The 9890-nt window shown below is 38.5% G+C and overlaps 1 non-coding gene across 1 annotated transcript; it reads right to left on the reverse strand.

Annotated features, from left to right (window-relative positions):
- Positions 1–9574: 9574 nt before the first annotated feature.
- On the reverse strand, positions 9575–9681 carry LOC147942401 (small nucleolar RNA R71). The gene has a single exon (XR_015560524.1). It is a non-coding gene; the product is annotated as a small nucleolar RNA R71 (small nucleolar RNA).
- Positions 9682–9890: the final 209 nt, after the last annotated feature.

Here is a 9890-nt window from a genome sequence, read left to right on the forward strand (position 1 = left end):
TGTGAAACATCATTGACCTTGCTACTTCCATCAAGTGTCGGTTCTTTCTTTCGGCCACACCATTTTGTTGAGGGGTGTAGGGACAACTTGTTTGATGAACAATGCCATGCTTTGCTAGGTGCTCTTTGAAGCGATTGCTTGTATACTCGCCTCCATTGTCTGTTCTAAACACTTTAAATTTTAGCATTAAACTGATTAGTGACATAGTTTTGAAAGTTTATAAAGGCATCAATCACACGGTCCTTGGAGGGAAGTAAAGTTACCCAAGTATACTTTGATTTTTCATCTATAAAAGTCACAAAGTACTTGTTATTATCCCTAGAGACACATGGAGATGTCCAAACATCCGAATGAACTAAGTCAAAACATTTTTCATAACAAGTAGTGGACTTAGTGAAAACGGTTTTACAATGTTTGCCAAGAATACAAGCTTCACAACTAGAGTGATCAAAAGAAACATTAGGTATCATCAATTCAAGAGCCCTAGAATGAGGATGACCTAGCCTAGCATGCCACATGGCATTAAAAGAAATTCCAAGACAAGAACTAAGAGAAAAAGATTTTGGTGACTTTGGTGAACTTTCTTCAAGTATATAAAGATCATCTTTGGTTCCACCTCCACCAATCAGTTTTCCTGTCTCAATATCCTGAAAATGCACATCATTAGGTCCAAATATAGCATATCAATTTAGATCATTAATAGCCCTCTTAACCGATAAGAGATTAGAAGTAAACTTTGGCATCTAAAAGGCCTTAGACTCTTTGTTAAATAACCTAAGGTTACCAATTCCTTGAACAGGAATCTTATCTCTGTTTGCTATAATGACCTCACCCCTAGCCGGTTCTATGTTGTTTAAGAGACTCGAATTACTAATTATATGGTGAGAAGCACCCGAGTCTACAACAAGAGAGTTCTCGGACGTTCGGGTCAAGAAGGTCTTACCGGAAGGCTCCTTGAGAGCCAATGACTTGAAGAAAGCTTCTAAGTCCGATATCCTCAGATAGTCCCCTAATGCCGCCTCGTCACCATTCCTTGAAGAACCGCCGGTCTGACCTTGCTCGTCTTTGGTGTGAGTGAGGTTGGCTCGTGGTTCCTTGTGGTGTTGACTTGGGCGTAAGTGAGGGTGTAGGAACCAACACTTCTCCTTAGTGTGGTTCTTCCTTTTACAATGCTCACATCCACCCTTTGACCTCCGCTTCTCCAGTTTGAATACCCCTTTGTTTGCCGTGACAAGCTCCCCCTTACCACTAAAGAGACCGAGAGAGCCTTGTTCTTTTTGAATCTGTGCACACACATCATCGAGGCTTGGGAGCTTGTCTGACCGTAGGATGTGTTTTATGAGGTCATTGAAGGTAGGATTAAGGGTGAGGAGCAAAGCGAAGACCTTATTTTGTTCCCTTCGTTCGTTAAGCACGACCGGGTCCATGGTGTTTGGTCGGAGCATCTCGAATTCAGCCCAAAGTGACCTAAACTTCCCAAAGTGTTTGTTGAACTCCATATCCTCCTGATTCAGGTCGTTGATGGCCTTCTTTACTTCAAAGACTCGAGTGAGGTTGGAGACATTGCCAAATACATTCTTAAGAGTCTCCAGAGTTCGCTAGCCGTTTCACAATAAGAATAGGCTTCTAGTATGGGAGCTTCAAGAGAGTTTTGAAGTATGGAGAGGACAGTTTGGTCTTCTTGGAACCATTTAGCGTCTTCCTCGAGCTTAGCCTCTTCTTCATCTTCTTTGATGGTTTCTTTTCCATCTTCTTTGATGACTTTCTTTGAAACTCTTCCACCTTCGATGTGGCTCCAAAGTCCACAGCCACACAACGCGGTTTTGGTGGTCCTTGACCACAATAGGTAGTTTCCTCCTTTGAGGACAGTCGGTAGAACAAGCGGCTTGGTGTTCTCCATGGTAGAATGCTATTGACCGCCGGCTAAAACTTTTGACCGGTGGTTAAACACGAGAAAAACGAACAAGAGTGGAAAGCGAACAACAAGAATAGAGAATCAAGACTTAGAAAATAGAGAATGGAGTTGGTTTTGTCAAGGACAGAAACCAAGCTCTGATACCATGTTAGAATTGCGGAATTAACTTAGGTAGAATTGAGAGAATAAACAGCTATGTTACTCTTTCTATGGTCAAAATATATAACAATCTAATGCATTTGAGTAATTATAAGAGTTTCTGTTGAATTTGGAGTGTTTAAACACCACTTTTACCCATTTTGTCATGAAATAGGCTAAAACCGAGAAAACAATGATTCGAAGCAGTAAACAGCTTTGTTACTGTTTATAGGGTCATAATGTGTGACAATCCAATGCATTTGACTAATTGTAAGAGTTCAGAATAAATTTATAGTGTTTAGACAACACTTAAACTCGTTTTATCCCAAAACAGGCTTAAACCAAGAAAGGAGGCTAAAACAGAGAGAAAACATTGATTCGAAGCAGTAAACAGCTATGTTACTCTTTATAGGGTCAAAATATGTAAAAATCCAATGCATTTGAATAATTATAAGAGTTCAAGTTTAATTTGAAGTGTTTAGACACCACTTATACCCATTTTGTCCCGAAACAGGCTAACACCGAGAAAACATTGATTCAAAGCAGTAAACAGCTTTGTTACTCTTTATAGGGTCAGAATGTGTGACAGTCAAATGCATTTTACTTATAGTAAGAGTTCGAGATGAATTTGGAATGTTTAGACAAAACTTAAACCTGTTTCATCCCAAAACAGGCTTAAACCAAGAAAACAGGCTAAAACAGAGAGAAATGTTAGAATTTGGAGAGAGTGAGCTGCAATATACACTCTACTCCAATATAAACTCACAAGAACACTTAAAGCGGAATTTGTGTGTTCATGTGTAAAGCCTTTAAGATACAACTCAATAAGAGTGTTCTTAAGGTAAAGAAGGAGTTATACACGCCAATATAAGCTGTGTATACTCAAGAATAAGTATGAGAGGCAACAGCTCTCTCACATCAAAGATAACCCAAATAACCCTTTAGAATAGTTTAGAGAATAGTGAAGAGTATAGAATGAAAGAGAGGTAGAGACCAAGCATTGCCAAAGCTTGGTCTCTCCATGAGAGTATAGAGGCTAGAATCTACCCATTTGAATGTATAAGAAACGATTTTGGTAAAGGGAAAACCCCCCCATTGGAGAGCTTAATTTTATTAGTGATATGTGTTACATATTTATACAAGGAGAGAATTGGTTATGTGTCTCCCTTCTAAACCTAATTACAACGGCCACATATACATACACATATACACATTTGGGTGTGTAGAAAGTGACATGAAGAGAGAGGAGAGCTGGTCCCAAGCATGTAGATAGTGACAGCTCGAAAGTGACCTCTTAAGCCAACATGTGACTCTCCCACTTGTTCCTTCTTTCTCTAATAGCAACTTGTGATATTTGAATGTTGTTGGACTCCCAAGAGTGATAGGGACACCTTATAAACGGATCTTTAGGTCACATGTGACTCCTTGCAACTTGCATTGACTCCAAACTCACATGGGACCACCTTTTGCCGCTCAAACTCTATTTGAATCCTAGGGCCTTCTTCACTCCATTCATTGGCCCTAGGTTTGTACATATTTATCAACATATCTTGACCCTACATTTGCACATTTGTTTCTTGATGGAGAGTGTCGAGTGAACTCCTGGGTGTGTGACTTCTTCATCTGGTTCAATACTCCCCCTCAAGCTTAAGTGTGGAGAGATCGGAGGTTAAGCTTGAAGCTTCATGAGACTTCTTTGAACTCCATCAATCTCATTGCATCTTCCTCTCTAATACTCCCCCTCAAGCTTGGGCGGTGGGTACCAAAGACCAAGCTTGCAACACACAAATAACCACCTCATTAAAAACCTTAGCAAAGAAAACCACTTGGGATAAAACTTTGCTAAGGGAAAAAGAGTATAGCCTTCATGGTTGAATTTTGTAGCTTTGACCTTGGTTTGAATGTGGGATGGCTTTGGCTTCTTGCTTCTTTCTCTTACACACCATAGCTCCATTATCCAAGTGAACCTCTTCTTCTCATCTAGCTTACAAATGGCTTTGTTTCTTTTACACCTTCAACTAAAGATGTAAAGAGATTCTTAAGTATATTTGCCATAAGAATAATATTTATCTTAGATTGAGACATGAGAGAATAAACTGGAAAATGAACTAGCATTTACTAAGTCTAAATTCAGTTTAACACATGATTAAAAATCATATTTTAAACATGCAAATTAAATTTTAAATTATGCTAAATCCGGTTTAATATTCAGTTTATAAATCTAAAAATCACCTAGATAAATTTCAGATTTTAATCATGAATTTAATTCCTAAAGTCAATATTTGAAAATGACAAATTAAACATTAATAATCTGTTTTTATCACAAGGCAATTCTCTAAAACCACAACCTAATATTTGTTCTCTAAATTCAGATTCTAAGCATGACAAATTCACTAAATGCATGACTAATCTGATGCAAATATGATTAATGAATATATTGAAAGAGTTAAGGGTTTAGAGATAGCCTTTGATCTTCTTTGTTGGAATGTGTTGCTTCAAACTGCTTCTAAAGCTCCATGAGGGTTGTTGACACCTTTCTCCTCCTCAAGATTGGCTTGAATAATTAATGAGAACCAATCTTGAAGGTTTGTGCACACCCTTCTTGTCACTTCTTTGACTTCATAAAAATTGGCTCCATCCTCTAAGTGTTTCCATTCCTTCTACTCCTTCATGACTTGATTTCTCTTCTCATGGATCTCTTTGCTTTATCTTGTGTTTCTCATTAGAGTGTTCACACATGTCTCGTCTCCTTTAAACCTTCATCATGAGATTTAAAGAAAAAATTTAAAGTACATATTGTGGGGTTTTAAGAAAACACTTAATAAAACTTGAGAAACCAAATGAAGAATTAAGATAACTAAGGTAATGAAAAATACTATATTTATTTTAAGAAAAAATATTTAAAAACGAATTTAAAATATTTTTAAAAAACGAATTTAAAATATTTTTAGATAAATATAGAATTAAATAAATTCAAACTTGAAATTCAAATTTTAAAAACTTGAATTAAGATGAATTTAAATTAATTAAAAGATAGAGTTTAGAGGATAGCCTTTTAAAGTAGAGATGTGGTTTGAATCATCTTTGGGACCACTCTCTTGACTTGGTCATGGTTTGGACCATGTCTTGAGTCTTGAAACTTTGTGCCTAGAAGATCTCAACTAGTGCACATTCAATCAGCTCTTAACAACTTTGACACTACCACACATGCTTTCCACCAGCTTTCCTCTCCACTAGATCTTCTACCATGGTCAACTCCGGTCTGCTTCCTCCGGTCAGCCTCTCTGGACTGACATCTTCAAGTCATCCGGCTTAGTACTATGGTTGGGCTTGTATGCGGTCTTTGAAGCTTGATGGCCATTGGTTCTAACTCCAAGCATTGATGATGCGCCGGAATGATATATGCCCACTTAATCGGGCATAACTTTTTAAAGGTTGCTCGGATTGATATGATTTCACTTCCACTGGAAATACGACTCTATCGTCTAGAACTTTTGTGAAGAACGCGTAAGCTGCATCGCAGTGGAAGGCTTTCGTACGAGTCGATCTTTGAGACGTTTCGGCGGAGATTTTACTTGTTGCCGAGAATAGAGTAACCAGAACTTGTAACTTAGTAACCGAAAGTGTTTGTAACCAGAATGAGAGTTTAGTAACCAGAATGAGAGTTTTAGTAACCAAGAGTGAGGGATTTAGTAACCAAGAATGAGAGTTTAGTAACCAAGAGTGAAAGATTTTAGTAACCAAGAATGAGAGTTTAGTAACCAAGAGTGTATGAGTGTTTGAGTGTTTAGTGTTTAGTAAACAGAATGAGCAAAGGAAATGAAGCAGCTCCCCTTTAAGGACTGACTTCAAGACACCATAAACCTCCAACAAGTAGATTAACAGTTCTCCCTTGTGGATTTCATGGCTACTCCAAACTGAAACTTCAAACTGCCTTGATAACCTCCATATAGAGTATCTACTCCAATGGCTCCAAGAACAGCTTCAAAACGCCAACTTTGTGGCTTCTTTTGCAGAATTGAATACTAGCAGCTCAGATCTTGAGCCTGCTCTGATACCATGTTAGAATTTGGAGAGAGTGAGCTGCAAGATACACTCTACTCCAATATAAACTCACAAGAACACTTAAAGCGGAATTTGTGTGTTCATGTGTAAAGCCTTTAAGATACAACTCAATAAGAGTATTCTTAAGGTAAAGAAGGAGTTATACACTCCAATATAAGCTGTGTATACTCAAGAATAAGTATGAGAGGCAACAGCTCTCTCACACCAAAGATAACCCAAATAACCTTTTAGAATAGTTTAGAGAATAGTGAAGAGTATAGAATGAAAGAGAGGTAGAGACCAAGCATTGCCAAAGCTTGGTCTCTCCATGAGAGTATAGAGACTAGAATCTACCCATTTGGATATATAAGAAACGATTTTGGTAAAGGGAAAAACCCCCCATTGGAGAGCTTAATTTTATGAGTGATATGTGTTACATATTTATGAGTGATATGAGTGATATGTGTTACATACAAGGAGAGAATGGGTTATGTGTCTCCCTTCTAAACCTAATTACAACGGCCACATATACATACACATATACATATTTGGGTGTGTAGAAAGTGACATGAAGAGAGAGGAGAGCTGGTCCCAAACATGTAGATAGTGACAGCTCCAATGTGACCTCTTAAGCCAACATGTGACTCTCACACTTGTTCCTTCTTTCTCTAATAGAAACTTGTGATATTTGAATGTTGTTGGACGCCCAAGAGTGATAGGGACACCTTATAAACGGATCTTTATGTCACATGTGACTCCTTTCAACTTGCATTGACTCCAAACTCACATGGGACCACCTTTTGCCGCCCAAACTCTATTTGAATCCTAGGGCCTTCTTCACTCCATTCATTGGCCCTAGGTTTGTACATATTTATCAACATATCTTGACCCTATGATGTTCATATATTTTACCCTGTTTTCCCTTAATATATTCACATCTTTTGCTATCCATTTTGACATTATTGCATAGCTTTAGGGTTGTTCTTGCATTAGAGTTTAGTTGCATTGCATTTGCATCTTTTCATGCATAAACAGGTGATTTTGAAGCTTAATGAGCATGAAAGCAATGCTGAAGAGAAGTGAAGCAATCATGAGGAGAAAGCAAGAGAGCTAAGGCTGAAGAACCAAGGTCCGAAGTCCAACTCGACTGCCCACTCGACCAGACACTCGACCGTGTGCTGAGAGGGACTCGACCGAGTGGGAGGAGCATAAGAGGAGCCAACTCGACCGGTCACTCGACCGAGCACCAGGTCGAGTTGGTCGAGCCGCCTGGCTATTTTGTCTTTTAGCGTTTTTAGGGCTTCCACTACTTTTTCTATATAAGGGGTTGTACCTGCAGCCACCAAAAGAGTCCAGCTTTTTAGAGAGTCAAAAACCTAGTTTTTACTTTTTTTAGAATTATTCGTTTTGCACTTTTATTTTCTTAGATCTTGTACTTCTTTTAAAAGGAGAAAAAGACTAAATTCTTCAATATTGTTGGTTTCATAACTTTCTTAATATTGAGAATTTGAGTTTGGTTCTTTCTTCAATATTATAGATCTTTGATTTATCTTTCTAATGATGCATGTTTCAGTATTTTCTGGGTTTATGACTTTGTTGTTCATCATGTGTTCTTGTGAGTAGTTGCTTAGGATCTTGAGGATGGGTTAGGCTGGTTTGTGTTTGAGGTTTGTTTGATTTGGTCAAGCTTGATTGTTATAGATCTCTTCTAGGCTAGATGTTCTTAATGCTGATCCTATATCTGAGAGGGTAGGATCTGATTTCAAGCCTCTTAGCATCACACCAATGTCTAAGGAGCATAGATAAGGCTAGATCTAGAGACTATCATTAGGCTTGCTAAGAGATTATAAGTCTTGTCTGATTTTTGACACATTGCTTAATGCCTGCTTGTGTAGATTCTTTACTTTGTGAGAACAAGTCTAGAGATGCATGAGTTTGATTGTTTATTGCCATGAGAGTGGATTAAACATGTCTTAGAAATATATGTCTAGAGATTAGCTCAAGTTGTTTGAGATTTGTTGACCAAGTTAGATGACCTTAATCATAGTCCAGCCCATGAATCCCTCCTCAAGACCTTCCTTGTTTATTGATTTCTTAGCTTAAATCATGTTGTTTGATCGTTGTTTGATTTGCTTTTGGTATTCCTCTGTTTTTCTTGTGTTGCTCTGTTTTGCGTATTTGTCCAGCTCGACCCTGCACTCGATCAGCACTCGATCGAGTGCTTGCTCGAGTTCCAACCCAGAACTTGTGTTTATGATTTGTGTTTGTCCTGTTTCACTCTAGTTGCATTTCTGTTGCATTCATTTAGTATCCTGTTTATTACTTACCTTGCATTAGTTCAATACTTGCATTATTATAGTTTCTATTTCTGTTTTAGCTTCATAATTGTCATAATCATTATATTCCATTTGCATTTAGCTCCTAGTTCTAGTAGTTTTACTTTCTGCATTTCACATTTCATAATATGATTGTTAGTGACAAACAACCTTTACATCTGGCTTGACTTAGACTCATATGCACATCTTGATTGATCACAAAAACTCAGAATGGATTGACACCTCTTATACTACAATTGCATAAGGGGAATTGAAACACCCTGTCATCCATTCATTCATAAGTCATCATTCCATACATCATTCATCACCACACCCACAAAAAGACATGTTTCAATTTGGCGTCGTTGCCCATTTGAGTTTGTTTTGTGACATTTAGGATCATTATTAGTCTAAGATTAAGTTCGTTTATACACTTGTGAAGTTGCTGAACTTAAATCTTTTTTTGCTTGGCTGTCTTGAGTTTCAGGTACCCACTCGACCACCCACTCGACTGAGTAGTGATCGAGCACATTATCGAGTCAGAAGCCGGATCCAAATAGCCATCACTTCCCAGTCAACTCGACCACCCACTCGAGCCTGCGCTCGACCGTGTACCTGTTCGAGTCTATACTCGAGTTTGTTGATGCACACAAGGTCAAAAGGCAAAGACAGTCTTCAAAGGCCTATTGACAACATCCACAGGCTACAAAAGGGTTTGAGACATAAGCAAAGAAGAGTAGTTCAAGAACAAGAAGAACAAGTAGTCATGGAACAACAAGATCACCATGATCATAGACCTAGACACTTTGGTGCTGGGGATGCACCTAACACACACAACCAAAGAGCTGGTGTTGTGCCTCCTGTTGTGGCCAATAATAATTATGAAATCAAGAGTGGATTGATCTCCATGATACAAGCCAACAAATTTCATGGGTTGCCAATGGAGGATCCTCTAGATCACCTTGATGAGTTTGACAGAATATGTGGACTCACAAAAATCAATGGAGTAAGTGAAGATGGCTTCAAGTTAAGGCTATTCCCATTTTCCCTTGGAGACAAAGCTCATCTATGGGAGAAGACTATTCCTACTGGAGCTATAACCACATGGGATGCATGCAAGAACGCTTTTTTGGCCAAGTTCTTCTCCAATGCAAGGACTGCTAGGTTGAGGAATGAAATTTCTGGGTTTGCTCAAAGGAATAATGAGAGCTTTTGTGAAGCTTGGGAGAGGTTTAAAGGATTCCAGACTCAGTGTCCTCACCATGGCTTCAGCAATGAGTCCCTTCTAAGCACTTTGTATAGAGGAGTGCTTCCCAAGATAAGAATGCTTCTTGATACAGCTTCAAAAGGCAACTTGCTCAACAAGAATGTGGAAGAAGGATGGGAATTGGTTAGGAACCTTGCTCAGTCAGATGGTATTTATAATGAAGATTATGATAGAACCATGAGGATCCCCTCCACTGATCAAGACGACAAAT

The sequence above is a fragment of the Camelina sativa genome, chromosome 6, assembly GCF_030686135.1.
Source record: "Camelina sativa cultivar CO46 ecotype springtype chromosome 6, ASM3068613v1".
NCBI classification, from domain to species: Eukaryota; Viridiplantae; Streptophyta; class Magnoliopsida; order Brassicales; family Brassicaceae; genus Camelina; species Camelina sativa.